This window comes from Nymphaea colorata, chromosome 9 (assembly GCF_008831285.2).
Source record: "Nymphaea colorata isolate Beijing-Zhang1983 chromosome 9, ASM883128v2, whole genome shotgun sequence".
NCBI classification, from domain to species: domain Eukaryota; kingdom Viridiplantae; phylum Streptophyta; class Magnoliopsida; order Nymphaeales; family Nymphaeaceae; genus Nymphaea; species Nymphaea colorata.
The window spans coordinates 6,919,252-6,946,710 of record NC_045146.1 but is presented as its reverse complement, the minus strand read 5'-3'; the positions used below and the strand labels follow the sequence as shown (position 1 = coordinate 6,946,710).

The following is a 27,459-nucleotide window of genomic DNA, read 5'->3' as shown; positions in this document are numbered from 1 at the left end:
CAACGTCTAAAAAATAGGGATTGTAGAAGATAATAACATATTAGTTCTTACATGTTTGTAGCCTTTCATCTCTTGACAGTATATCTACAAAACTATTGTCTACTGATTTTAATATTTCGACCTTGAAATCAAATAATCTTATTTCACTTACTAAGTGCCATATTTCTTTTTTTATTATTCAATTTTCTAATTTAGCATTTAGCCAATGTTTTACCTGGGTATTATCTATCCTGACTATAAAGTTTGTGAAGACAACACATATTTCGAAATGTAATATGGCATAATATAATGCTAGTAATTCTTTTCAGTTGATTTCCCATTTACACTTGTTTTCTTTAAAACTACCATAATGGTATCTACATAGATGTTCTTGTGGATTATTATTAGATGTACCTTAAAACCGATCCATTATTTGAGGTGTCAGATTCTATCCAAATGAATTCTTTACTTTCATTTGGGAATTCTAGTTGGGTAGTTTCTTACATACCTATTGTATTTTTTGTATCTATTGTCTACTTGTTTCATCCTACTAATATTCCTTATCTTTTTTTTAGTTTTGCTTTACAGTCTTATACTAATCTAGGTATATATTCTCGTACTTGGTTTACTAATCCTAAGAATGATTGTAATTTTATTTTTGTGTCCAAGTCATTGAATAATGCGATTTTTTGTATTATATGATTTTGCATTTTTATTCCTGCCTTATCTATTTCTATTCCTAAAAATTATATTTGTTTTTTACAGATTATGGCCTTACTTTTACTAATTGCTACTCCTGCTTTCTTGGCATATTGGATAAATTCTCTTAGTACATTCTAATGATCTTCTTTTATTAAGTGTACAGTAATATATCATCGATGTATATAACACAGTTTCTAACTCTTTTAAATTTTTGATCCATAAACGTTTGAAATCTTCATGGTGCATTTTTATATCCAAAAGGTAAAACGTTCCATTTGTAAAAACCATTAGGGACTATAATTGTAGTTAATGCTTTGCTATTTTCTCTAGTTTTAAATTGTAAAATCCACTTTTACAATCAAATTTGCTAAAGTAATGATATCCTGATATCTGTTTGAGTTTTAATATTTTGTTTGGTATGGGATAATTATAAGTTTTTGTTTTGACATTAAGATTTTTATAATCAATTACCATCCTTGGTTTACCTTATCTTTGTTCACTATGTTTATTTACTATGAAAGCTGGGCTACTGTGTTTTGAATTAGATTCTCTTATGTAACCTTCTTTTAGCAATTCATGTATGTGTTTGTCGAATTCGGCTAAGACATTTGATACATATTTCATTGGGGGTTGTGTGATTATGTTGTTTTCGTCAATGAGTTCTATTTTTACTGATGTTTTATGTTTTCCCTAAAATTGCAATGGTTTTTGTGAATATAGAGAATCTAGTTCTTTTCCTATACTTGCTAATTCATTTATATCATATACATGTAAGATAATTTCATTTATTCTTTTCCTAAGAAGTTTTTGGATTGCTTGGAAACTTTGTTTTACCCATTATACTTGTTTCTTTGCACTATTTTTGACTATCAAGACATTTAATTTTTCTTTACATGGGGTTGTTAGGATTAAATATTTGTCTTGTGATTTCTGTTGGTAGCTAATAATTAAAAAACGATCTTCCTAATATTGTATCTTTTCTTTCTAATTCAAAAGCATAAATTATGTTTATCCGAACAATCTTTTTCCATATCTATATGGATATATTTTCAGCTTTATATTTTATGGTGTCTTTGGCGCCATTTAAACCCTTAACTTCTATCGATGTTCCTAATTCTTCCCAACAGTTGTCTGGCATACAATTTCTTTTGCATATGTTTATTTGTGCACATGTGTCTATGTAGAGAACATAATACCTACTTATTGGTCTCATTTGTTCTAATTTGGTATTAGAGCATGGTATAGTTTTCCTTAGCTAGTTTCATAATTTAGCCCAAGTATGAAGTCTATACCTATGCCTCCGATTGTAGATGTAGACCTCCAGAGCATGACTTCAAAAGAAAGTAAATCAGAAATAGTGGTATGTAACTTCCATATGTATGTTATGTTTCAGTCTATGGAATAAAATTTTTTCTTCTTGAAAGACTTCTGGTTAACATTTAGTTTCTTAGTATGTTTGTTTGAGTTTTAATTTGATATTGCATGCAAGAGCTTGACGCTGAAGTATAGTATAAGAATCATTGGTAATAAGGGAAAACTAAATGTTCTGAAACCCAAGAGACAAAGGCACTGGTGAGTACCCACTGAGGCAGAGGCCGAAAAGAGAAAAAGATAGCCATATGGAGAGGGTAACAGGATGGATAGAAGATCTTATAACCATGAATGACTATACTTTACCAAAGCCTACTATCTGTGTAGACAATAGAATATTGACATTCACACAACACACACTAGGACACTAAGAATTGATCAGAGATCTGGAAGGGAGAAAGTTTGAAATTCCTGATGCCAGAACAACCTAAGAACATGGTAATAGAAACAAATGATGAAATTGAAACAAACATACTTTTGATACTAGAAAATCAAAAAAAGATGTCTGATATACTCATAGAATTCATAAGAAAAATCAAAAATAGAAAACCTGAACTGCATAGAATTAGGAAAAGGATTAAATTATATCTTTGAAAACATAGTTGACAAAAAAGTAACATATCAGACAGCGATATATAAAAATAATTTATTAGTTGGATGAACAAATACAGAAACTTTTATATAAATAAAAACGACTACGAAACCAATTCCAGAAAGATATATGTGTATGGACAAAAAGTTAAGACTTATAAAAACAAACAATGATAGAAAATTCTTAGAACTTGACAATGATGATCTAGACAAGACAGGATGCATAGACTACACAAAGAAAATAATATTAAAAAGGGAAAGGTGTGGCAATATGAAGGTTGCCCTGCTGGCACAACACACCCAGTACAAGGTTGCCTAGCGCACCAAGAAGACAAATTGGATGAAGTAATAAGCTAACTTAAACAACTCATTCACAAAGTAGATGCGGAATTAACAGTATTACACAAGAACTAAAAGAAATTAAACAACAAAATAATGAAGTACTAGAAAAGGTAACAGAAATCCAGAACAAATTAACAATGCAAAAGCAAGAAGAAAATCTAGAAATCTATGGAATAAATCTTACAAATGATGAAAGTGAAAATTGTGACCGAAGTATAACATATACAGACCTGGCAGAAGAAACAAAAAAACTATAAATTAATATGAATACAATCCCTAAAGAAGTAAAAATTAAAGAACAATACATTCATGACCGAAGAACACACAAGGAAATCCCTCTAGGAATAGACGTACAAAGAGTTATGAAAAAACCGAAAGAGAAAGAAAATTATGGGAAGCAATAAGAAAAGTGAACTTAGAAAATAAAATTCATGAACAAGGAATGCCTGACTTAGACAACACTAAAAATATCTTGGTATTAATAAACATATGTAATTCAGAAATCAGTAGGCACATAACAGAAACAAAAATAGGTAGCAAAATAGCACCAAAATACATAGAAAACTCGTCTATAGGAAATGTAAAATGATGGTCTGAACAATAATCTAGCTCAGCAAAAACTCTCTTAGAGCAGAAACGGATAATAAAGGAAGCTCAACAACAAATCCACTAGACATCCTAGAAAAATATATTGCAGTTATAACAGCAGAATTTTTTCATACAAATGTAGATCAAGTTCATAAAGAGAATTAAAAGCCAACACAAGAGATAATTTAATGCAATTAAGCATATGTGACATGTATTACTTAGATGAATATGTAACCTTGTTTGGTAAATACTTTTACCAATCAGAATTAGAAATAGATGATAAGGCCAGAACACTAGATCTATTATTCACAAAATTTTCACATGTAGTATATGAAAACATAGTAAAAGCCTTCAGAGATAACTTACCTAAAGAAGATACAGTAAGATCAAGAATAGAATTTATAAGACAATGGTATAAAAGTGCATATGAAACATATATAAAAATAAAAAATTAAAAGGTATCATAAGAAACCCATTTAGATGTTGTGAGGAATATATAACTCCACAATTAAGATGTAATAGAACATATAAAATGATCAGTAGAAAAAAATGTAGGAAATTAAAAGGAAATTTTAACAAGTATAAAAAATATAAAAACAAAATCCAAAGAAAAAATATTATATCAAAAATAAAAATAAATATCTTAAAAAACTAAAAATTTGTAGATGCTATAATTGTGGAAAGTTAGGACACATAGCTAAAGAATGTAAACAACAAATTAAAAAGAAAATCATAAACATAATAGATGAAGAATTCATGGATATATATCTATTAAATGACCAAGGCATATATGAAATTGAGACAATTTTTGAAACTGACACAAAATCAAACATAGGAACTAGTGAAAGTGAAAATGAGTAAAGAAGTAGAAACACCTCAGGAAATAAAGTACCAAAAAGAGCTTATAGAGGAGCACACACTGCAGAGGATAATATTTGATGACAAAATTTTTAGACAAATAGAAAACCATGAAATAAATATTGACAAGAATAAAATATTTGAATTCCCACTCATAAGAAAAATACCATGAATAAAAAATCTACTGAAGAAAAATATAGAAGAATATTACATAATAAACTAAAGAAAACATGTTATAGTTATAGACCAGGCCACAGGAACGACACGAGTACCTTTAATTAGCAGGATAGAAATTACAGAAGAACTAAAAGATTTAAAACTTAAAACCCCAATAAAATATGTATATTTTGGAGGAATTGAAAGCATGATATAAGCATGTTTCAAAGAAGGCATAGATATTTTACTAGAACTTTACTTAGCATATGATAGGATAATATATCCAGCTGAGAAAGCCATTATAGGAAAAATAAAAGGAAATCTAGTATACCAAAAACTAAAGTTTATAACAAAACCAAATTTTACAATAGCATTAACAGACAACCATATACACAAAAACCTAGTCTTATAATGAAAATTAACAGGAATCAAACTAGAAAAATGATATAAAGTTATGACAATTAAAGGAAAAAACACGTACGTAATAACTAATAAACATTGAATTACAACCAAGCGAAGAAATAATGAAACAATTCAGCTAAATAATCCCTTCAAACAACCAATAACTACAGTACAGGACAACGATGGGAAATGATAAAACACAGACTGAGCATAAGTGAACCAAGCCAGGTAGCAGAAACCAGCTATAAAACAGATCAGTTTTTCATTCAAGTAGTAATCGATGATAATTTAAGAAGAATATTAATAGATAGAGGAACAGGCCAAAACTGTATAACACCTGACCTAATAAAAAATGACTTAACGTTCCCGAGCAGCCATAAATACAAAGACATACAAGGCAATATAATAAATAGTAATGGAAGTGTTACAAAAGAAGTAATAATATCAAATTATAGATTTATGATTTCATTTGAAATTCAAGAACCTAGAAATGATGGACTAATTGATATAATCTTAGGAAATAAATGGCTGAATAAACATGATAATTACATAATAGAAAAAGAAATAACGAAAATACAAACACTAGGGAAAAGAATTATAATCCCACGAGACTAAGATGATTAAAAGAACTAGTGGCAAAGAATTCACACAAGAATGTAAAACAAAATCTAAACAAATAATACAACAAGAACTAATTCATAAATTTAAAATTTTTATATTAATCAATAAATTCATAAATAAACTAAAAGGCTTAGTAGCAGAAAGATGGAAAATAGATACACAAGTAATGGAATATGAATATCAATCTACAGAATATACATACTACTCAGACTATGATGATGATATAATGGCTATAGAAGATAGAGCGTTTGGATAGATGATTACAAGAACGAACACAACAAAGTTTGTGAGACAGTGTAAAAAGAAGTATGGAAAATTGTTAAGAGAGAAACTAAGACATGACTTTAAAACAAACATACTAATAACATGTTTCATAGGAGAACTGCAACAAAGGGTTATTAAAAGATGGTATCTATGAAACATAGATCTTAAAAGACTTGCCCAATTTGAAGAAAAAATAGAAACTGAAAGGATACGCAACTTTATGAATAATAATAAATATTACCTATACAGCCCACCTCAATCAAATGATGAATAAAATAGATATATGAATATAACCAAAGACAAATTTATATATATCCTCGTAAAAATAATAGTCAGGCGATATAACAGTAGGTATTATACTCCCTACATAGACATCGGTGCCCAAACAAATATATGCAAAAGAATTATACTCCCTACATAGACACTGTTGGGAACAATTAGGAACACCGATAAAAGTTAAGGGTTTTAATGGCACCAAGGACACCATAAAATATATAGCCAAAAATATATCCATACAGATCTGGAAAAAAAATTGTTCGGATAAACAGAATTTATGCTTATGAATTAAAAGGAAAAGATATAATATTAGGAAGACCATTTTTAAATAATTACCTACCAATAAAAATCACAGACAAATATTTAATCCTAACAATCCCATGTAAAGAAAAATTAAATGCCTTGATAGTCAAAAATAGTGAAAAAAAACAAGGATCATGGGCAAAAAGAAGTAGCCAAACAATCCAAAAACTTCTTAGGGAAAGAATAAATGAAATAATCTTACATGTATATGACATAAACGTTAGCAAGTATACAAAAAGAATTGGATTCTCTATATTCAGAAAAACCATTGCAATTCTAGGAAAAACATAAAACATCAGTAAAAATAGAACTCATTGACAAAAACAGCATAATCACACAACCCCCATTGAAATATGTACCAAATGACTTAGCCAAATTCGACAATTACATACATGAATTGCTAAAAGAAGGTTACATAAGAGAATCTAATTCAAAACACCGTAGCCCAGCTTCCATAGCAAATAAACACAGTGAACAAAGAAGAGGTAAAACATGGATGGTAATTGATTATAGAAATCTTAATGCCAAAACAAAAACTTATAATTATCCCATACCAAACAAAATATTAAAACTCAAACAGATATCATGATATCAATACTTTTGCAAATTCGATTGTAAAAGCAGATTTTACCATTTAAAACTAGAAGAAAATAGCAAAGCATTAACTGCATTACAGTCCCTAATGGTTTTTACAAATGGAACGTTTTACATTTTGGATATAGATTTCAAACATTTATGGACTAAAAATTCAAAAGACTTAGAAACTGTGCTATATACATCAATGATATATTACTGTACACTTATATAGAAGAAGATCGTTATAATTTACTAAGAGAAATTATCCAAAGGAGTAGCAATTAGTAAAAGTAAGGCCATAATCTGTAAAAAAAACAAATAGAATCTTTAGGAATAGAAATAGATCAGGCGCAAATAAAAATGCAAAATCATATAATACAAAAAAAATTATTATTCAATGACTTGGGCACAAAAATAAAATTACAATCATTCTTAGGATTAGTAAACCAATTACAAGAATATACACCTAGATTAGCAGAATATTGTAAACCATTACAAGCAAAACAAAAAAAGATAAGAATATTACTGGGATGTAACAGTAGATAATACATATAAAAAATACAACAGGTATGTAAGAAACTACCCAAACTAGAATTCCCAGATGAAAGTAAAGAATTCATTTGGATAATGGAATCTGACGCTTCAAATAAAAACTATGGATGAGTTTTAAAATATAGTTATAATAATAATCCACAAGAACATCTATGTAGATACCATTCCAGTAGTTTTAAAGAAAATGTGTCTAAATGGGAAATCAACCGAAAAGAATTACTAACATTATATTATGTCATATTACATTTTGAAATATATGTTGTCTTCACAAAATTTATAGTCAGGTCAGATAATACCCAAATAAAACATTGGCTAAACGCCAAATTAGAAAACTCAATAAGAAAAAATGAAATACGATGCTTAGTAAGTGAAATAAGATTATTTGATTTCAAGGTCGAAATATTAAAATCATCAAACAATAGTTTTGTAGATATACTATCAAGAGATGAAAGGCTACAAACAGGTAAGAACTAATATGTTCATATCTTCCATAATGCATAATCCCTATTTTGCAGATGTTGAAAATAGTGGTTCTAAACTTAAAAGCAGATGTAGAACTATTAAAAACTCAAATCCAAGAACTACAAAAATTTAAGACCCAAATAGAGAAGCCAACCGAGACTAAAACTAAAGAGAAAGGAAAAACACTAATAGAAACCAAAGGACTAATAAACTAATTGCCTACCCAGGAACAAGCCCTAACCTAGTAAAGATAGCTTACAGCTATGGCCTCCTACATGTAGTTTACACTCAGACAGGTAAGGAATTAGAACAACTACCAGAAGTATGTCGGGCTGCAAAATGATATTTGGATATAACTAAAGATGCTCTAATATATATCCGAATTTTTTCAGCACAAGAGAAGTGTTAAATGACAAAATTATTCCCCCCATATATTGTGTAAAAAGTGGACTTGCAAAAGAAATGGTAGAACCAAAAGTAAAAGTTCAACCAGAACTACTACTTCCAGAACTACTAGAAATCTTCTCAAGAAAAAGAGCAAAGAGCATTTAACTTATATTCGAAGAATTTCTACACCAATATAATGAGCCTAATGTATGGCTTTATAAAAGCAAAGGACAGCAAATTATTTATTCATAGTCCCAAAAGACAAAAGAAGAAATGAAAGAAGAAATTCTCAAATGGTTAGAAACTCTTATAGAACCAGAGAAAATATCACAAACCAAGGCAATTAAAGAAAAGTTGCTCAGTGGCACAAGCCTAAAAGAATATTGCAAAATTATGCAAAAGTACCCAGAACATAACTGTTCAGAATGTTCAAAGTTCCCAGAACCATGTGAAGTAAACCTGAAGTAGAAGCAGACAAAAGAACAGTGGCCAACATAGATGGCAAACAGATGTGACAAAAGAAAGATTCTCTATCCATCTTAGCAAAGAATGAGGCTCCCCAAATTCGTCTTTTGTTCTACCCTTCACTCTCTACCGTCTAGTACGAAAAAGCTGTGGAAGGACTATAAGATGAAAAAAGAATGAGCTCAAAGGAAGCCTGACAAAGGACAAAGCATATCAACTCGAACAACATAGAACGATTCGCTGCCAAAAAGAAAGCACTCACCTGAAGGATGAGACATAAAGAAAAAGATGCAAAGCAGATTAGGACAAAAAGAAGACGCACTCAAGAATGAGGTGACATAAAGAAATCCGCCCAGCCGAAAGAAGATTTCCACTCAGTAAGAAAGTGACATAAAGCTGATTTCCACTGAGTAAGGAAGTGACATAAAGAAGGCTTCACAAGCACACCGCCAGGGGCTATAAATCGAAAGGAGGCAGGTCATTCACGGGACATCATCCTTAGCCTTTCCTTCTTTCCTAATCTCCCTTCACTCTCCTTCTGTTCAGTTTGTTCTACATCTCTGTTCTCATTTGGTATCAGAGCATAGAATAGTTTTCCTTACCTAGTTTCATAAGTAGCCCAAGTATGGAGTCTGTACCTGAGCCTCCGATTGTAGATGTAGACCTCCGAAGCATGACTTCAGAAGAAAGTGAACGAAAATAGTGGTTTGCAATTTCCTTATTGTGCTATGTTTCGGTCTATGGAATAAAATCTTTTTTTCTTGAAAGTCTTTTGGTTAACATTTAGTTTTTTAGTATGTTTTTTTGAGTTTTAATTTGATATTGCATGCATGAGTTGGACGTCAAAGTATAGTACAAGAATCATGGGTACTAAGGGAAAACTGAAAGTTTTGAAACCCAAGAGACAAAGGCACTGGTAAGTACCCAATGAGGAAGAGGCCAGAAGGGGAAAACGATAGCCATATGGTGAGGGTAATAGGATGGACAGGAGATCTTAGGACCATAGATGACTATACTTTACCAAAGCCTACTATCTGTATAGACATTAGAAGATTGACATTCACACAACACACACTACGACACTAAGAATTGATCAGAGATCTGGAAGGGAGAAAGTTTGACATTCCTTATGCCAGAATGAACTAAGAACATGGTAATAGAACGAAATGATGAAATCAAAAGAAACATACTTTTGATAATGGAAAATCAGAAAAAGATGTATAATATTATCGTAGAATTCATAAGAAGAATCAAAAATAGAAAACCTTAATTGCAAGGCATAGAATTAGAAAAATGATTAAATTATATCTCTGAAAACATAGTTGATAGAAAAATAACATATGGGACAGCGATATATAACAATAATTTAATAGTTGAATGAACAATAACAGAATCTTTTATATGAATAAAAATGAGTATGAAACTAGTTCCAGAAAGATATATGCGTATGGACAAAAATTAAGAATTATAAAAACAAACTAAGATAGAAAATTCTTAGAACTTGACGATGATGATCTCAGACTAATAACAGATGACGAAGAAATGAAACTCGAATCTATACTAGACATGATGCATAGACTACACAAAGAAAATAATATTAAAAAGGGAAAGGTGTTGCAGTATGAAGGTTGCCCTACTGGCACAACACAGCCAATACAAGGTTGCCTAGCGCATCAAGAAGACAAAATGGATGAAGTAATAAGCTTACATAAACAAGTCATTCACAAAGTAGATGCAGGATTTAACAGTATTACACAACAACTAAAAGAAATTAAACAACAAAATAATGAAGTACTAGAAAAGGTAACAGAAATCTAGAACAAAGTAACAATGCAAAAACAAGAAGAAAAATCTAGAAATCTATGGAATAAATCTTATAGATGATGAAAGTGAAAATTGTGACCCAAGTATAACATATACAGAGACCTGGCAAAAGAAACAGAAAAATAAGAAATCAATATGAATACAACCAATAAAGAATAAGTCAAAATTAAAGAAGAATACATTCATGACCCAAGAGCACATAAAGGAAATCCCTCTAGGAATACACATACAGATAGTTACGAAAAAACTAATAGAGAAAGAAAATTATGAGAAGCAAGAAGAAAAGTGAAATTAGAAAACATAATTCATGAACACGGAATGCTCGATTTAGACAATACTAAAAACATTTTGGTATTAATAAACATATGAAAGTCAGAAATTAGTAGGCACACAACAAAAACAAAAATAGATAGCAAAATAGCTCCAAAATACATAGAAAACTCGTTTATAGGAAATGTAAAATTATGGTTTGAACAATTATCTAGCTCAGAAAAAGACTCTCTTAGAGCAAAAATGGATAATAAAGGGAGCTCAACAACAAATCCATTAGACATCCTAGAAAAATATAACGCAGCTATAACAAGAGAATTTTTATATACAAACGCAGATCAAGTTTATAAAGAGAAATTAAAAGGCATAGCAAGAGATAATTTAATGCAATTAAGCATATGTAACATGTGTTACTTAGATGAATATGTAACCTTGTTTAGTAAATATTTTTACCAATCAGAATTAGAAACAGATGATAAGGCAAGAGCACTAGATATATTATTTGCAAAACTTCCACAAGTAGTATATGAAAACATAGGAAAAACCTTTAGAGATAACTTACCTAAAAAAGATAGGTTAGGATCAAAAATAGAATTTATAAGACAATGATATAAAAGTGCATGTGAAACATATATAAAAAATAAAAGATTAAAAGGTATCATAAAAAACTCATTTAGTATGATGTGAGGAATATATAACTCCACAATTAGGATGTAATAGAACATATAAAAAATCAATAGAAAAAAATATACGAAATTAAAATGATATTTTAACAAGTATAAAAAAATATAAAAAACAAAATCCAAAGAAAAAATATTATATCAAAAATAAAAAAAATATCCTAAAAATCTGAAAACCTGTAGTTGCTATTGTGGAAAATTAAGACACATAGCTAAAGAATGTAAACAACAAATTAAAAATAAAATCATAAACATAATAGATGAAGAATTCATAGACATGCATCTATTAAGTGACCAAGACATATCTGAAACTGAGACAACTTTTGAAACCGACATAGAATCAGACATAGGATCTAGTGAAAGTGAAAAAGAGTAAAGAAGTAAAAACACCTTAGGAAATAAAGTACCAAGAAGAGCTAACAGAGGAATACACACTGCAAAGAATAATATTTGATAACAAAAATTTTAGACAAAAAGAAAACCAAGAAATAAATATTGACAAGAATAAAATATTTGGATTCCCACTCATAAGAAAAATACTAGGAATAAAAAATCTACTGAAGAATATTACATAATAAACCAAAGAGAACATGTTATAGACATAGACTAGGCCACGGAAACCACACGAGTACTTTTAATTAGTAGGACAAGAATTAATGAACAACTAAAACATTTAAAACTTAAAACCCCAATGAAATATGTATATTTTGGAGGAATTGAAATCATGATTCAAGCATGCTTCAAAGAAGGCATAGATACTCCACCTGAAATATACTTACAAATGATAGGATAAAATATCCAGTTGAGAAAGCCATTATAGCAAAAATAAAAGGAAGCCTAATATACCAAAAACTAATCTTTATAATAAAACCAGATTTCACTATTAAATTAACAAACAACTATGTAGACAAAAGCCTAGTCTTATACTGGAAATTAATAGGAATTAAACTAGAAAAAGGATGTAAAATCACGACAATTAAAGGAAAAAACATGTACGTAATGGCTAATAAACATAGAATTACAGCCAATCGAAGAAATAATGAAACAATCCAGCTAGATAATCCCTTCGAACAACTAATAACTATAATACAGGACAAGGAACCTTATTACTTAGAAAATGAAACAAATGAATTAGAAACAATAAAACACAAACTGAACATAAGTGAACCAACCAGCTAGCAGAAACCAGCTATAAAACATATCAGTTTTTCATTAAAGCAGTAATCGATGATAATTTAGGAAGAATAATAATAGACACAGGATCAGGCGAAAACTACACAACACCTGAGCTAATAAAAAATGACTTAACATTCCAGAGCAGCCATAAATACAAAGACATACAAGGCAATATAATAAATAGTAAAAGGAAGTGTTACAAAAGAAGTAATAATATCAAATTATAGATTTATGATTTCATTTGAAATTCAAGAACCTAGAAACGACGAACTAATTGATATAATCTTAAGAAATAAATGGCTGAATAAACAAGATAATTACATAATATAAAAAGAAATAATGGAAATACAAACACTAGGGAAAAGAATTATAATGCCACGAGACTTAGATGATTAAAATAACCAGTGACAAAGAATTCACACAAGAATGTAAACAAAATATAAACAAATAATACAAGAAGAACCAAGTTATAAATTTAAAATTTTCATATTAATCAATAAATACATAAATAAACTAAAATACTTAGTAGCAGAAAGATGGGAAATGGATACAAAAGTAATGAAATATGGATATCAATCTACAGAATATAGAGACTACTCAAACTGTGATTATTATATAATGGTTATAGAAGACAGAGCCTTTGGATAGATGATTACAACAATGAACACAACAGAGTTTGTGAGACAGTGTAAAAAGAAGTACGAAAAATTGATAAGAGAGAAACTAAGACATGACTTTAAAAGATCTTGTTGTTGAAATACAAACACTAGGGAAAAGAATTATAATGCCACGAGACTTAGATGATTAAAATAACCAGTGACAAAGAATTCACACAAGAATGTAAACAAAATATAAACAAATAATACAAGAAGAACCAAGTTATAAATTTAAAAGTTTCATATTAATCAATAAATACATAAATAAACTAAAATACTTAGTAGCAGAAAGATGGGAAATGGATACAAAAGTAATGAAATATGGATATCAATCTACAGAATTATAATGCCACGAGAAGATAGAGCCTTTAGCAAGGTTTTTTTTTTCAATCTTTATTGACAATATATCAATAAACCATGGAAATCGTATATTGATTTAGAGAGAAGGAAATCCATCCTTGACTTTGCTTTTTATTCTCATTGAAAAAAAAGAAACTGACAGAATCTCTTTTAACAACAGTGTGGCTTTAACTCATATTCATGGGAAACTTCGCTAACAAAATCTCCATAAGATCCATAATGCAGATAGATACATGTTTTAGTTTTTTTTATTTCAATAGCCTTTTAATTTGATCAAACAATTTATGATATTTAATTGAACTGTCAAACCTCTTATAGTTGTGATAAGTCAGATCTTATGTCAAGACTTGCTTGAAAGATGCTTTCTTTGTCATGGTGTGACTGTTGACAATTTTATTGGTCTCCATGATGGGAATCAAAAATAGGTGAAGTGAGTCTATGTCTATAATAAAATAGGCATGATAAAATTGATGATGTTGAGAAAACTAGCCAACCAGCCAGAACTTGGAAGTATTGTTTTGTTACAATTAGGGAATCATAGTTGCCCTTTTCTTGTTGCAGATCAAGTTAGATTGCTTTCTAAGATGTGGGAGGCAATAGTGCTTGTTAAAGTGTAGTTGAAGCACAAGGGCAAAGCCTGATTATGCGGAGCCTTTTGTTGTCAATACTTGAGGTAAATGTCTTCTGTTATTTTAGTAATAATTGGTTGCCTGGATTTAAGTTAGTGTTATAGTCTTATTAGCATTACCATGCACTTTATGTGCATGTAAATTTTAGAAGAGTTACCCAATTTCATTGATTTGGTCATATTTTCAAATTGTGGCCAGCAATTCATGATCATATACTATATTGTTAAGTACAATGAGGCGAACCGATGCGAATGCTTGTGACATGAGGCATATTTGAGCAATGTGTAGAGAAGCGTCAATCTCAGGTTAAAAAATAATCTAGTATACAATATCCACAAAATCATGTAGTCAAAATAAAAAGCAAAAAGCATTCTTTTCTCACACCAAAATCAGAAATGACGGATGACACTATTTTGTCATTTTCCACACAGACCAAACATTTAATTAGTTGTTATCAACAGTTTGACATCAAAGTTTGACAAATATTTACTATTTAGTAAGTATTGCAAATGAAAAAAAAATTACTTTCATTTATTTACAACATGCTTATGGGAGCACCTATTTCATCCAATAATTGCAAATTCAATAAATTCATTAAAATCTACCATTTTATCCAACATTTTTTAAATTAGGCGATTTCATTCGGATTTCATCCTAGGCAGGCAGCTGAGGCAAGGTTGAGGTGCATGCTCTATGCATTGTGGCGTTCGCTTCAAATAACAATGACACTATATTGTTGGGTGATAGGTCATGGCCACCTCTATACGTTTATAAGGGTGAAAATTTATACCGGTGGCAGGGTTTATAGCGGTGAAAATTTATACCGGTGGTAAGAACCACCGTTTTAGGGGGGGGGAACACCGATGAAGAAACCATGAGTGGAAACAAGACCAGACTTGCGTAGCAGTACTAGCCTCATACAGAGTCGCGCCCCTTGGAGTGGATGAGAAGAAGAAGCGGGGGCCGTAAACTGATAACAGATTAGCGGCGCTCGAAATCACTGGTATAAGTTACAAACAGCGGCGAATCATATCACTGCTAAAGATGAATACCAATACTTCTCTTCACCGGTATAGGCTTATAACTGGGGTTTTTGCCTACCATTCTTCTCTTGCTTATGAGTGAGTATATGTCGCTTCTAGTGCCGATAGAACCTGCATTTTCAATCAAACGATGCGTCCAGGATTCAAACAAGTCTAAATCTTTACTAAATGAAGTTACAAACAACAAAGTTTCTTCTGAGTCCTACTTCGAATGAGAGTGTGGCAAGACTGATCAAAACCAACTACTTAACCTTCCTACTTGCATAGCATGTATTATAACAATCAGCAATAAAGCCTTCAATAAAGGCGTAAAGCTGCCATCATCAACAAATGAATAATGAAAAATGCTGAATGTTCATTAACTAAGTTCAAGTGGCATGTCTGACCTACTCTGCTTTACCTGTTACCAAATGATGCTTGTGAAAAGGAAATTGTAGGTCATAGAAGGAAATTGTAGGATGTAGTACAGGTAACCATTTATATGCAACATACCCCTGCTGCATATGAGCACACCCCATCTTATTGAAAAAAAAAATTACAAGAAGCAGTGTCCTATACATATCAATGGGTAGCACCGAGGAGAAGTGGCTGCCATTGTTTCTTCTACTTCATGTTTAGGACAGCATTGCACATCACTTCAATAGGAGCTGCATCAGCCAAAAACAAAATCATCACCAAGGGTCACATTAACTAGAGACTGCAAAAAGGTTGTAATACCTAAAAATGTTGGATGCCACCTTGTAGGAGCACCATATTCATGCGAGACTGCAACTGTTGTCTAAATTCTTCAAGTAATTTATGGCATTTTTCAAGCTTACACATTCCTCCTTACTATTGCAGTTTCTTATAGTGCTTCTGCAGCTATTTTAGCTGATTCTGCACGACCCGATAAAATTCCATAGAGATCATCTAGTTTGACACCTGTGCCATAAGTGCCTACACGTCCACGTTGATCATGTCCCATGACTTTGGCATATATATCAGTTCGACTAACTGTGTCAACTGCCCCCATAGGAAGTTGTGCAAGATGCATTTTGAATATAGAATGAAAAAAACAAATATTAGTACACATACTAATAAGATATAAATAAGTAGATGACAACAAAACAAAAGCAAAACTTATGATTACATCTGCAGCCTTCTCATTTACATATTCCTCATTTTTCTTTTTATGAAAACATCCACTCGACTAGGCTCTATTCCACCATTTCTTATTTTCTTATTAGGAAAACAAGTTTAAACTTCGTTAGTAATGATTAATGGCACACAGATATATACTAATATAATAATGTATGTAGAACAATACATACCATTTCACTACAAACTCGAGCAAGGATTTTACTCCTTGATATGTGAGGAAGAGTCTGTTTGTCACGATTAATTTTGTTGCTCTTGCGTTGTTCCTGAAAGTATAAAAAAATTTGCAATATCCAAAAGTTTAAGAGAAGAAAGTGATTTACATGTATTATAGAATGAGAATTTGTTTACATGTCTGTTTTCTTATATCTCTCACACACACCCAAGATGCAGAAAGGGCTGAGAAAGCGAGATCTTTTAAAAGGTCATCTGTTTGCTTTTACAAGATTTTGAGAACTTCTCATAGGAAAAACAGCTATCTTGATAGTCAAATTTTTGTTTGTGTTAAAAGCAGATATGTGATGGCATATGAGTATCAATGCCAACCAAAGGTTAGTTATATATACCAATTTAGATTAATCACTGGTGGATCTGATGACTAGAGCTTAAACTTGGATCACACAATCTTTTTTATCAGCAGAATGAGCTAGTTACCATAAGAGTTTAAAAATTATTAGTCCATGAAAAATTCATCCCATGAAGCCTTCTAGAGATTGTTACACATGCATTAATTTGAGTTAATTTCTTGACAAAGTTAATACATCCATATGGTCAGTTTCAGAATAACATAAAAATATGAGTTTCAAACAAATGCAATAGATAAAACATTCAACTGAATAGCTTAAATGAGATGAGGTGAACAGACATAGTTCTTCGTACTTTAGTCACATATTCTACGGAGCCAGTTTTTTTGTTCATCGGTTTATTAAGATTGGACAGGAGATGGGCTTGGTGTCAAACAAATTGACTCATATCACCAACAACTCAATCTTGTTCCTAGCAGAAAGGGTTGTTTTCTTATATGTGTTTTTTTTTTTCCTGATGGTTTTTCTACCCTGTCCAAGATGTACATGTCCTGCTATTTTTGTAAGACTTTGTTTTTACCCTGCTTTTGCCCTGTTGCATGTTGTAACGTGCTTTGTTCTACTCTATTATCTGTTTGTTTTGTTATAGTTCTGCAATTGCAGCAGCAGACTAAAGTGAATTTGTGTACATGTACCTAAATATATTTATGTACAAGTAGTTTTCACGCAATAATGTCTATTTACTTTTGTGAAAGTATAAGATTCCAATAGCGTAAAAAGCCAGCATTGACAGGAGAAATATAAGATTCTCCATATATAGCACCTAATCGTGAAAAGATTTTATCTTGACTTTGGCTTCCTAAATGCAAATTGAAATAAAAATAAGGAAAAAATAGAAATTATCATGCATTAACATAGTGTTCTAACATTCAATAGAATCATTCTAATGCAACATAAGGAAAAGTTAAGAAAATTCTACCTTTACCTTATCAGAGTTTCAATGTTTTTTAAGCATTTTCGATTGTTCCTCTGTCATTCTGTAAGGAAAAGATTTTCGATCTTCATCTCTCTCATAATAATCAAAATAATTTTGTTTGGCCTTGTGTTTATAATCCTTCCACCTATATTTTAGGCATGCCATGATCCAGTCTTTGCAATGTTTTTCAATCTCAAACTTATTGTACATCACAAGTTATATATATACACAAGGTGAAGGTGTGAATCTACTAATATGCCCCTTGAATTGCTTTTGTTGTCTCTGCTATTCAGAAATTAAAATACTTAATAGTCAGAATATCAATATACAGTTAAAACATAAAGGAAAAGAAGAAGCTATGGATACAAAGGTAGTCTCAAGGGATGAAGCTTCTTTGCTTAGCATGGGCAAAGGCACGGTACCACGCAAACCTTGCTTTGGTAGTATTCCACCAAACTTCCAGCCCAATCTTGGGTACACAATAGCTTGATGAAGTGCGCTGCTGAAGTCGGGAACCATAACATCTTGTGGATATGAAAGGCATATTGAGGAATAATTAGTAGCTTGCGCAGTAGGATGATCGGCCAACTGCAAGAAATTGGATGCTCTTTAACCCTGTTATTGTACAGGAGTTTATACAATTCAAGAAATTGTTTTCCTTTCGAATGTAATTGAAACAAAAGCCAATCAGTGCAACATTACTCAATCTATAAGAGCATTTACAAGAATAAAAACAATGATAGCATGTTTTAGAAGTTTATTTTCCAAGTTTTCTCTTAATGAATTAACTGACCAGGCTTTTAACCCCCCCCCCCCTTCTCATCTTTCTAAGCAAAATGCTGTCTTTGAAAATATAAAACTTATTAGAGACAAACGGAGAGAGAAGGGGGTTGCATTTAGTGGTATAATCCTGCATAAAAAGACATTGTGGGACCAAGTGACGTGTGAAGCACTACAGGCACAATCCATTTTCATTTGGATAAAACAATTTGAAGCAGGTTTAGACGATAAGATCACATAATAAATGCACAATGCCGACACCAAATAAAAATCCAAAGGAAACGCAAGAGAATCAAGTATGTTAAATTATATTTCATAAAGTTGTCAAAATTAACAGGAAAAATCTCATTACACATCGGATTTTCATGAAATACCTATCACCTTCCCTTGGCAATGTTGTCTTCACAAGGCTACATTTTACTAAAAACTTTATGGTAAATTAGTTATCTCTGAGCTCACTCTTTAAACAGTCAACATATTATCTGCTTAATATCTGTTGGGAGGTGACTTATGAGTGGGTTTGTCGTCAACTTTTCTTAAATAATAATAACAAATTTTAAAAGCACAAAAAGCTAGCCCTATTTTAAACCATACTTGAACATTTCAATATTGTCACATCACACCTACCTTTTTAAAATATCACTAAAAAGCTTATAAGATTATTTTCTGTCAGAATAATTGTTTGTTCAATCAGTAAGGTTACCTTTTCACCCTAGTGCGCTTTATTCCTTAACACTATGTTGAGTTGCCGATTGGAAGAACTTAAATTAAAAATAGAAAAAAGAGGGAAGAAAAGTAGCGGAAAACCAACAAGTCAATAAATGCAATCACAATCAAAAGTTCATTCATCTAATGGAGATATAATAAATGGAGCTACTAACAAGTCCTTGTCGCAACAATTCCTGCTGCTGAATGATGGCACCTGTGTCATCCGCTTCTTGTCATTTTCTAATCAAAGTATTATCAATTTAATGTCAAAATGAAGAGTTGATCTAAGGATGTGATCATTGTAGTCGTGGTACATCGTTCATGGAGTTTCAGGTCCCATCTCTTTAATATAAGATGTCAAATAACAAAATGTGACATGTATTTAACAATTTTAGCTTATGTATGGGACATGACCAGGCCTTTACCCCCCCTTCTCATTTTTCTAAGCAAAATGCTTTCTTTGAAAATATAAAACTTATTAGAGACAAACAGAGAGAAAAGGGGGTTGCATTCAGTGGTATAATCCTGCATAAAAGGACATTGTGAGACCAAAGAAAACATTACTTACACCTAGTATAAAAGCTTTTATATACCTAATTTTACATAAATGTGTAATACATTTCTCAATTAATGCCCTTGTGAATTTACCGTATATGAGCAAGAAACACGGCTAATACACCCACACCGAATCCTACCTATCACAACCTACTTCTGCAACGGCTTTAAACAGGTCATATTTGGTCTAACCCTGTCCAGAACTGGCTCTATTGATTGTTAGATAGTGACAAATCAAGCCCATCAGGAATGTTAGCATGGTTCTCCAACTTTGGTGTTTTTGGACTTATGTATGCAGAAAGTTTATGAATGTCTAATATGCATCTTATGCCCCTCTGCAACTGGCTATAAATGTGACTAGCAAAAAGTTAAATAGCTAGTACAGGAACCAACAAAAGAACTAATGTCTGATGCTAACCAGTCATAACTTCAGTACATCTATATATTAGATGATGCAAGCCTGCCGGAGGTAAGAACTCCTCAATCTTTATTGAGCAAAAAATAAAAAGTACAAAATAAACAAGGACCTCGGGCTAGGGCAATAGTACTGTTGGGGCAACAATTCATATATTATCAATAATTGTAGAAGTCCTAAAAATATCCACAAACGAGGGTTCAAATAGGCTGGAGCTTGTTTCGGGGCCACCTAAAAAAAAATGAATAGACATATAAGAACATTGTATATAACATATATATGTAACATATACATTGTATTATTTGTATATACAATATAAAACATAAATTGTAATATACAATATGTGTACATTACATATATATACACATATACATATATATAATATTATGTTGTAATATATATGTATATATGTATATTGTATAGTATATATGATATATTATATTATATATATATATTGTATATATATAACATGTACGTGTATACTGACCTATAAGGCCATTATATATGTGTTATAATACAATGTATATCGATCAAAGGAATGGGGGTCTCTACACAAAGACTTTCTTGCCCAATCCCTCCCTTAGCTAGCATCTGTCTACACAGCCCAAGCTCCAAGCCCCAGTGGGGCATAGAAAGTCAGAGTGGAAGACAGGAGGAGCGGGACAGGCTTCTGACCAAGGCTAGTTCCATACCCAGATCCATATCCTGGAAGATGATCCGTTTCCCAGTTTCTTGGGGGAAAAGGGCACAGAGGCAGAGGTTCAGAAGGTGTCAGAGAAAGAAGGAGCGTAGGCTTATCCATTCATGGCCAGGTGCAGATACGAATGGCTTCGGAGACCACTAGAGCCAGCAAATTCTGTGCTTCCTCTTTCTTCCCAATCCCTAGTCCCACAGATTATCCACCACCGGAAATTGATCTCTGCTACTGCTTCCTTAGTTGGCATGCTCCACGGCCCTTGTGTTCAAAGAAGTATAGTGACGGCACTATGGAACTATGGAAAACTAGATCAATCAGATAAAGTTTGCTTATGCTACCGGCTGCTGCTCTCTCTGCTCTGGGTGCCGTTGCTCAGTGCATCTCAAACGCTCAAACGCTTGAATGAACTCGCAATTAAATTTGCTTTCGGAGCCACGGAAGCCCTTATTGGTTCTTCAACGTGTGCCTCAATTGGATAAACTACTTCTTTCATTGCAAGTTCTCGCGCTGGCGTAGCTGCTATGAAAAGAAGATATGTTTCCGGAGAGTTTGCTACTGGATCAACCGAAACCCATGTGGGCTTGACCTTCGCCTCACCACTATGAATCTTATGACAATGCCTATGCCTCTGACGGACCCGTGTCTCCTGCTATATAGAGATATATGCATGGATCGTTCTATTCGTCGTTAGGCCGTCAAGTTCCATCCACTATGCTTGACTATAGGGGAAAGGCGGGTTGAAAAGACAACCGTCGCCCTGTGGAGTCAAGTTACGAAGGCGTAACTTGTCTAGTTGGGTTGCAGATGAACTTCCCCGTTGTTGTTAAAACGGAGAAAAACAAAGCAGGCAAAGCTAGTCGATCACCTTCTCCCAATAGGAAGTCCTTGCTCTCCGTCTAAGAGAATCAAGCTACAACTGTTGGTATAGTAGTGAAACTATAGAGGGAGTAAGAGAACGAACTAGAGCCATTTTTAATTTCCGCCCAACCTGCAAATTCGGACCATGAAAAGATCCATCCAACCCACCGTCAATAAGAATTCCTTCTTTCCATCTCGGACGAGAAGGTCAGCTTGGAAGGAAGAACTACTCTGCTTTAACAATGAATATGAATATTCACTAATGCAACGGGTGTCAGTTACCAAAAACGACTCAACCACTAATGCGGGGCAATCTTGTGCTCGAAGAGAAGGGTTGCAAAGAAGATTGGAAACCACTCTCATCACACGGATTCCAACCCTACTACCTATGCATGATAGTTATGGTAAGAACTGAATGGATATATGAGGTTGCCTATTTTTTTGAGAGAGGCATACGAATCAAGGCCATCGCCCGCCCTACCTGACGAGAGGCTGCCTGCCCGGAGGACGTGTATGATTCATGTCATGTGATGAACCAACGACGATCTTTGAGAATAATTAGGAGAATAGAGGGACAGTTGCTAATTCGGATGAGATAAAAAATGAGACAATGCAGGAGAGCACTTAGACAATTCACTTTGAGTACAGGGAAGTCCGAGGGAGTGGGTCAAAGCGATTGCTGCGAAGAATTGATTTGAAACGAAGCACTTCATCTATGGCTGGTTAGGTTCAGGTTCATGTTGGTTTTGGTTTGAGTGAAAGAATTGCAAGCCCATATTCTCTCTGGGTCAGTTATGTATAAGGCTGAAAAATTGTATACAAGTTTTCAAATGTAGGTTAGAAAATGCTTCAAAGTGTAGGCCTGTGCATCATATTATCTTTGTAATATACTTTAGGAGCGTTTGCTTCTACAAGAATTGTCCACCATGAATTCCACTATATAGTTACTGTTATGCATTGAAATCTAGAATTGTAGAATCAACTAGATGATGCGTTTGTCTTCTAATCTGCTGTTCATTTTTCTACTCTCCGTTCCTACTTGTAAGTTGTAAGCCTGTATGCTGTCTTTATGTACAGCCTTGATAATCTATTGCATGCAGCACTTAGAGAAATTCCAAGAATTTTGGTCTATTCTTGAGGACAATGACATGACACTCTGTGTTTTGGAACCTCGACCTTCAGCACGTGTAGCATCATATCTTGTGAATGTTAAAACTGAATCTTGCGGAGGTAATGGTAGAGAGGAACTTATCAAGCATAATCTCATCCAGGTTTTTTATCCGTTAATTTACATGTTTGATTATCTCTTGTCTCAAGTTTTCAGACCCATCATGATCCTAAGGATCATGGATCCTTTGATTGAAAGATGCATAGTCTACAACACGGTTCTGCAGTTGGTGGGGTACTCTAGGAATTGGGATTTAGTGCCATATAACACATTAACTTATGTGATGTTATTTTTAATACAATTTATGTACAAGGGGATACGGGGCAAAGACTTATGTATATACTGCTGATGCTCCACAGGCTGAAGGGGCTGAATCAAGGTATGAAGTAGCATTCGATATCTTTAGGTCTGGTGCTGCAGGAGGACTGCTGCTCAAATCGATCCAGAAACTAAAAGTATTGGACATTTCATATGAACAGGAGCATGAAGCTTGTGGGCATCAAAGGTCCTGTGCTATCTGTCTGCAGGTAGGGGCCTTAAGAGACTTATAGTGGCCATAAATACTGGTGCAGGTTTGCCGAGTATTGGGAGCTTCCATGGCCGTGGAGGAAGTCGTCGAGCTGAGCTCTTGTACTACTTCCCTCTTCTTAGCAGCAGGACATAAGAAAGGATCAGGGGAAGTTGCAGTACTATGACAGATGCGGAACCAAGCTGGCCGTCTGGGAGAAAGGAATTAGTAGCAGTACTACTAGAGCCGCGCCTTCACCAGGCTGGCACCTATTATGTTGTCTACTTTAGGCATCCAGCCATGAGATGATTCTCTCACACCTCTTAAAAATCTAGCCATCGTCATACCAATTTTCTTGAAAGTTCCATCCAAGTGTTTGAAGACACTTGTCCAAAGCTGGCAATATCTATGAGAAAGAACGTGCTTAATCAAGCCGAGTCTCCCGACATAAGACAATAAGGCAACTTCATTTGGGGTGTAGGTCTGCCTATTTACTCATTATTTTAAATTCTCTCATTCTATTCGCTTTTATCTGACCCATGTTCAGCAGGTTATTCATTATTTTTAATTCCGTCTCATTCTGTTGGCTTTTATCTTACCATAAATGTTCACTATATCTATATGCTGCAGGTGCTTTGTGGACCATTGTGTAGCCACTTGTGGTCCATTTGTCTCTGCTTGGTGAGCTGGGGCATGAGCAGCCAGTTGTGTTCCGCTTGTCTAGACAACTTGTCTATACATGTCGCCAAAAGAGTTTGGACTGTCATTTGCTATGGCATCACATGGATCTTGGACCCGATGGAAGTTAATTTCCACAAACTAAGCATTCAATTGGCATCCACCTGCAATATATCTCTCCACCTCAAAGAGCATCCAGCGTGTGGCGGCAAGCACTATGGGAGGAATGTATTGCAGATCATATTGCATAAGGAGCGCTTGCCATAGGTGATTCGACCACTGAGAAATGGTTGTTCCAAAATATATCTAAGGAGATTCAATAGAGTGATCACCTAGACTTCACTTGATGTAGTGTTTGAGTTTTTGACACATCCATACCAATGCTAGAGAAGTCTTTTTTATTGATGAATATTGTTTTTCATATTGCATGAAGGTCTTGTTCACATAGTATATTGCATGTTTAATTTTGCACAATTCTTCACATTGGACTAAAAATCTATCCCAAACAGAGTCATTCACAAAGATGTATAATAGAAGTGGTTTTTCCACAATATTGGTGGTTGAAGGGCAGATGGATCCAATAGGTATTGTTTTATACGCTTCAATGATCGTTGACATTATGGGCCTCACTCAAATTTGATTCTGTTCTAAGAAGATTGTTGAATGGTTTGCATCTAAGAGCCAAGCTCAAAATGAACTTTCTGATTCTTTCAATTCTACATTGCAAGCTTGTTAGTTCCTTAAAAGGTTTTGATGGCCACAGGACAAATGGTTCAGGACACGTGTGTTTCATTTAAACTATTTTTGCATGAAACACCATCCACTATATAGGGTGGACAACTTAATAAGGGGTATAAATTACCCCCTTGTTCCATATTGTTTTAGCGGTTCTCTCGTGTTAACACCCTAAATTTTCCATCTCAATTGATGGAAGCAATTTCAAAATCTTACAAAAGAATTTCACAAAATAATTGTGAAAAACATCAATTTCAAAGCAAATTCGAATCTAAGTACAATCTAGGTTCTCAAATCATGCATTTAATTAGTACCTCACATCCCCAAGGCAAGATTACAAATCCAAATCCTAATCTAATACTCAAAGTCGGATCCAAATTAAGATTTAAAATCCAAATCCAATTACAATTGTCATTTAGAATCTATATCCAATTTCAAAATCCAAACCTAGATTCAAATCCGAAAACTTGATTTAATTCAGAATCGAAATTTGCTAAGTGGGCCTCACCTAGCTCGCATAGCCAAGGGCCAACCAAGAGGCCACGCACCCTCCTTCTTTTTTCAAAATATTTCATTTCATTCAAAAATATATCATTTTTAATGAAATTAGATAAGATCATCATTGAATTCATGGGGAAAGAAAGAGATTTATATATATCTCTCTCTCCATTAATTAAAAAGGAACTCTCTAATTAAAGAGAGACCTACGTTCCAAAGAGGATATGATTGCTTCCAACCAACCTACTTAAGGCAAGTAGGATCATCTAGCTGCACTTAGATGTGGTGCCAACCTCAACTAAGCTCAATCAACATGAGCTTAGCCTAGTCAAAACCTTTCAAAAGGTTAGGTCTACCTCACGATCCAGCCACTAGACAGGAACAAACCCAAACTATATCAAGCTTATTTTGACTGAACCTAGTCAAAGTAACAATTCGAAATTGAGCTCAACCAAAGGTGCTTTCTAAGCTCAAATTCATCTAAGTTACTTAAACCAAGTCAGCATCAGCTCGCAAATGAGCTTTAGCTTTGGTCAATTGGTCAACTTTAACAAAATTTGGCATCTTTGTCTTTCCATGATCAAATTGGATTCATAGAACTTGAAATTGGTTTTTCTATGTAAATCAAATACACACTTGAATTTGTCAAGCGTACAAATCAAATAACAGATTGAAGATCAATATTTCAAATTGAAATTTGATTCAATTAAATCCATTTTCAAATTGAACTACATAAAAAATGTCTTTTTTCAAACCAAATTTGACAAGATTTTCAAAAGTCTTTTCAAATTAAATTGAATTGTCAAACATGAGTTTGCAATTCATAATACTTAGAGCTTAGTCAATAGGTTCCAACCTAGCAAACTTGATTTCAAAACTTCAAACCCAAGTTAAGGGTATTTTCATCAAAGTTTTTTAGTCAAAATCAAGTGTTTATGATCTAAACCTTGTCCCAAGTTAGACACATCCAGCTCATGCATGTGGGCTAGGTGTGCTTGGTTGGAGTCATGTAAGATAAGATGATTAAAACCCAATTAATCTTCATTTCTCAAATCAGCAGTCCATGTATCATGAAATGATCAAATAAAAAATCAGATTTCTCTAATTCATTGGTCGAATTAGAGACTCGCGGAGTTAGAGATTGGTTGAAGTGGCGGCCACCAAACCTATTTTCTAGAAAATTAAAGCATTTTTTGTTCCAGCTTGTCACCTAGGTGAACCTATTAAGCTCACCGATCAAAAGGGGGCAAATTTATCAAGGGCGTGCCCAAGAGGGAATTAAGGAGGGAGGTGCCCCTTCCCTATTCAATCTCATTTCTTTGCGTGACTTGGGGCACCTTTCCCTTTTCATGTCATAAGTTCGACAGAAGTGGTAATCACATACCAGGGGAGCTGATCGAGTTCGTTGCGCTGCGTGAGGTCAGGAAAAACTGTGGGTCGCTAAAGAATCTGGCGTATGTTCTGCCTTTTGTCCGGTAGGAATGCAGCAGCAAATGGAGATGGAGGAAAGACGCGGGAGCCTGGAGGTATATCTGCTGCGCCTGGTTGAAGATTACCATCAGAACACCCACCTCATCCGTGAGAACGCAGCTTGATCTTTCCTTTCTTCTGCTTTCCGGGTCAACTACCTGTCTGACATGATCTTCTCGTTTTAACTTTTCGTCTTCCGCTAAGATATTTAAGACGAAA

The 27,459-nt window shown here is 33.3% G+C and overlaps 1 long non-coding RNA gene across 2 annotated transcripts; it reads left to right on the top strand.

The window, feature by feature from the left end:
• Nucleotides 1-9,409: 9,409 nt before the first annotated feature.
• LOC116260162 (uncharacterized) lies at nt 9,410-18,878 on the top strand. 2 transcript variants are annotated; one of them, XR_004174052.1, is made up of 3 exons: nt 9,410-9,600; nt 14,423-14,534; nt 18,502-18,878. It is a non-coding gene; the product is annotated as an uncharacterized LOC116260162 (long non-coding RNA). The 2 variants fall into 2 exon arrangements; XR_007574309.1 differs by having other exon boundaries at nt 18,464-18,878.
• Nucleotides 18,879-27,459: the final 8,581 nt, after the last annotated feature.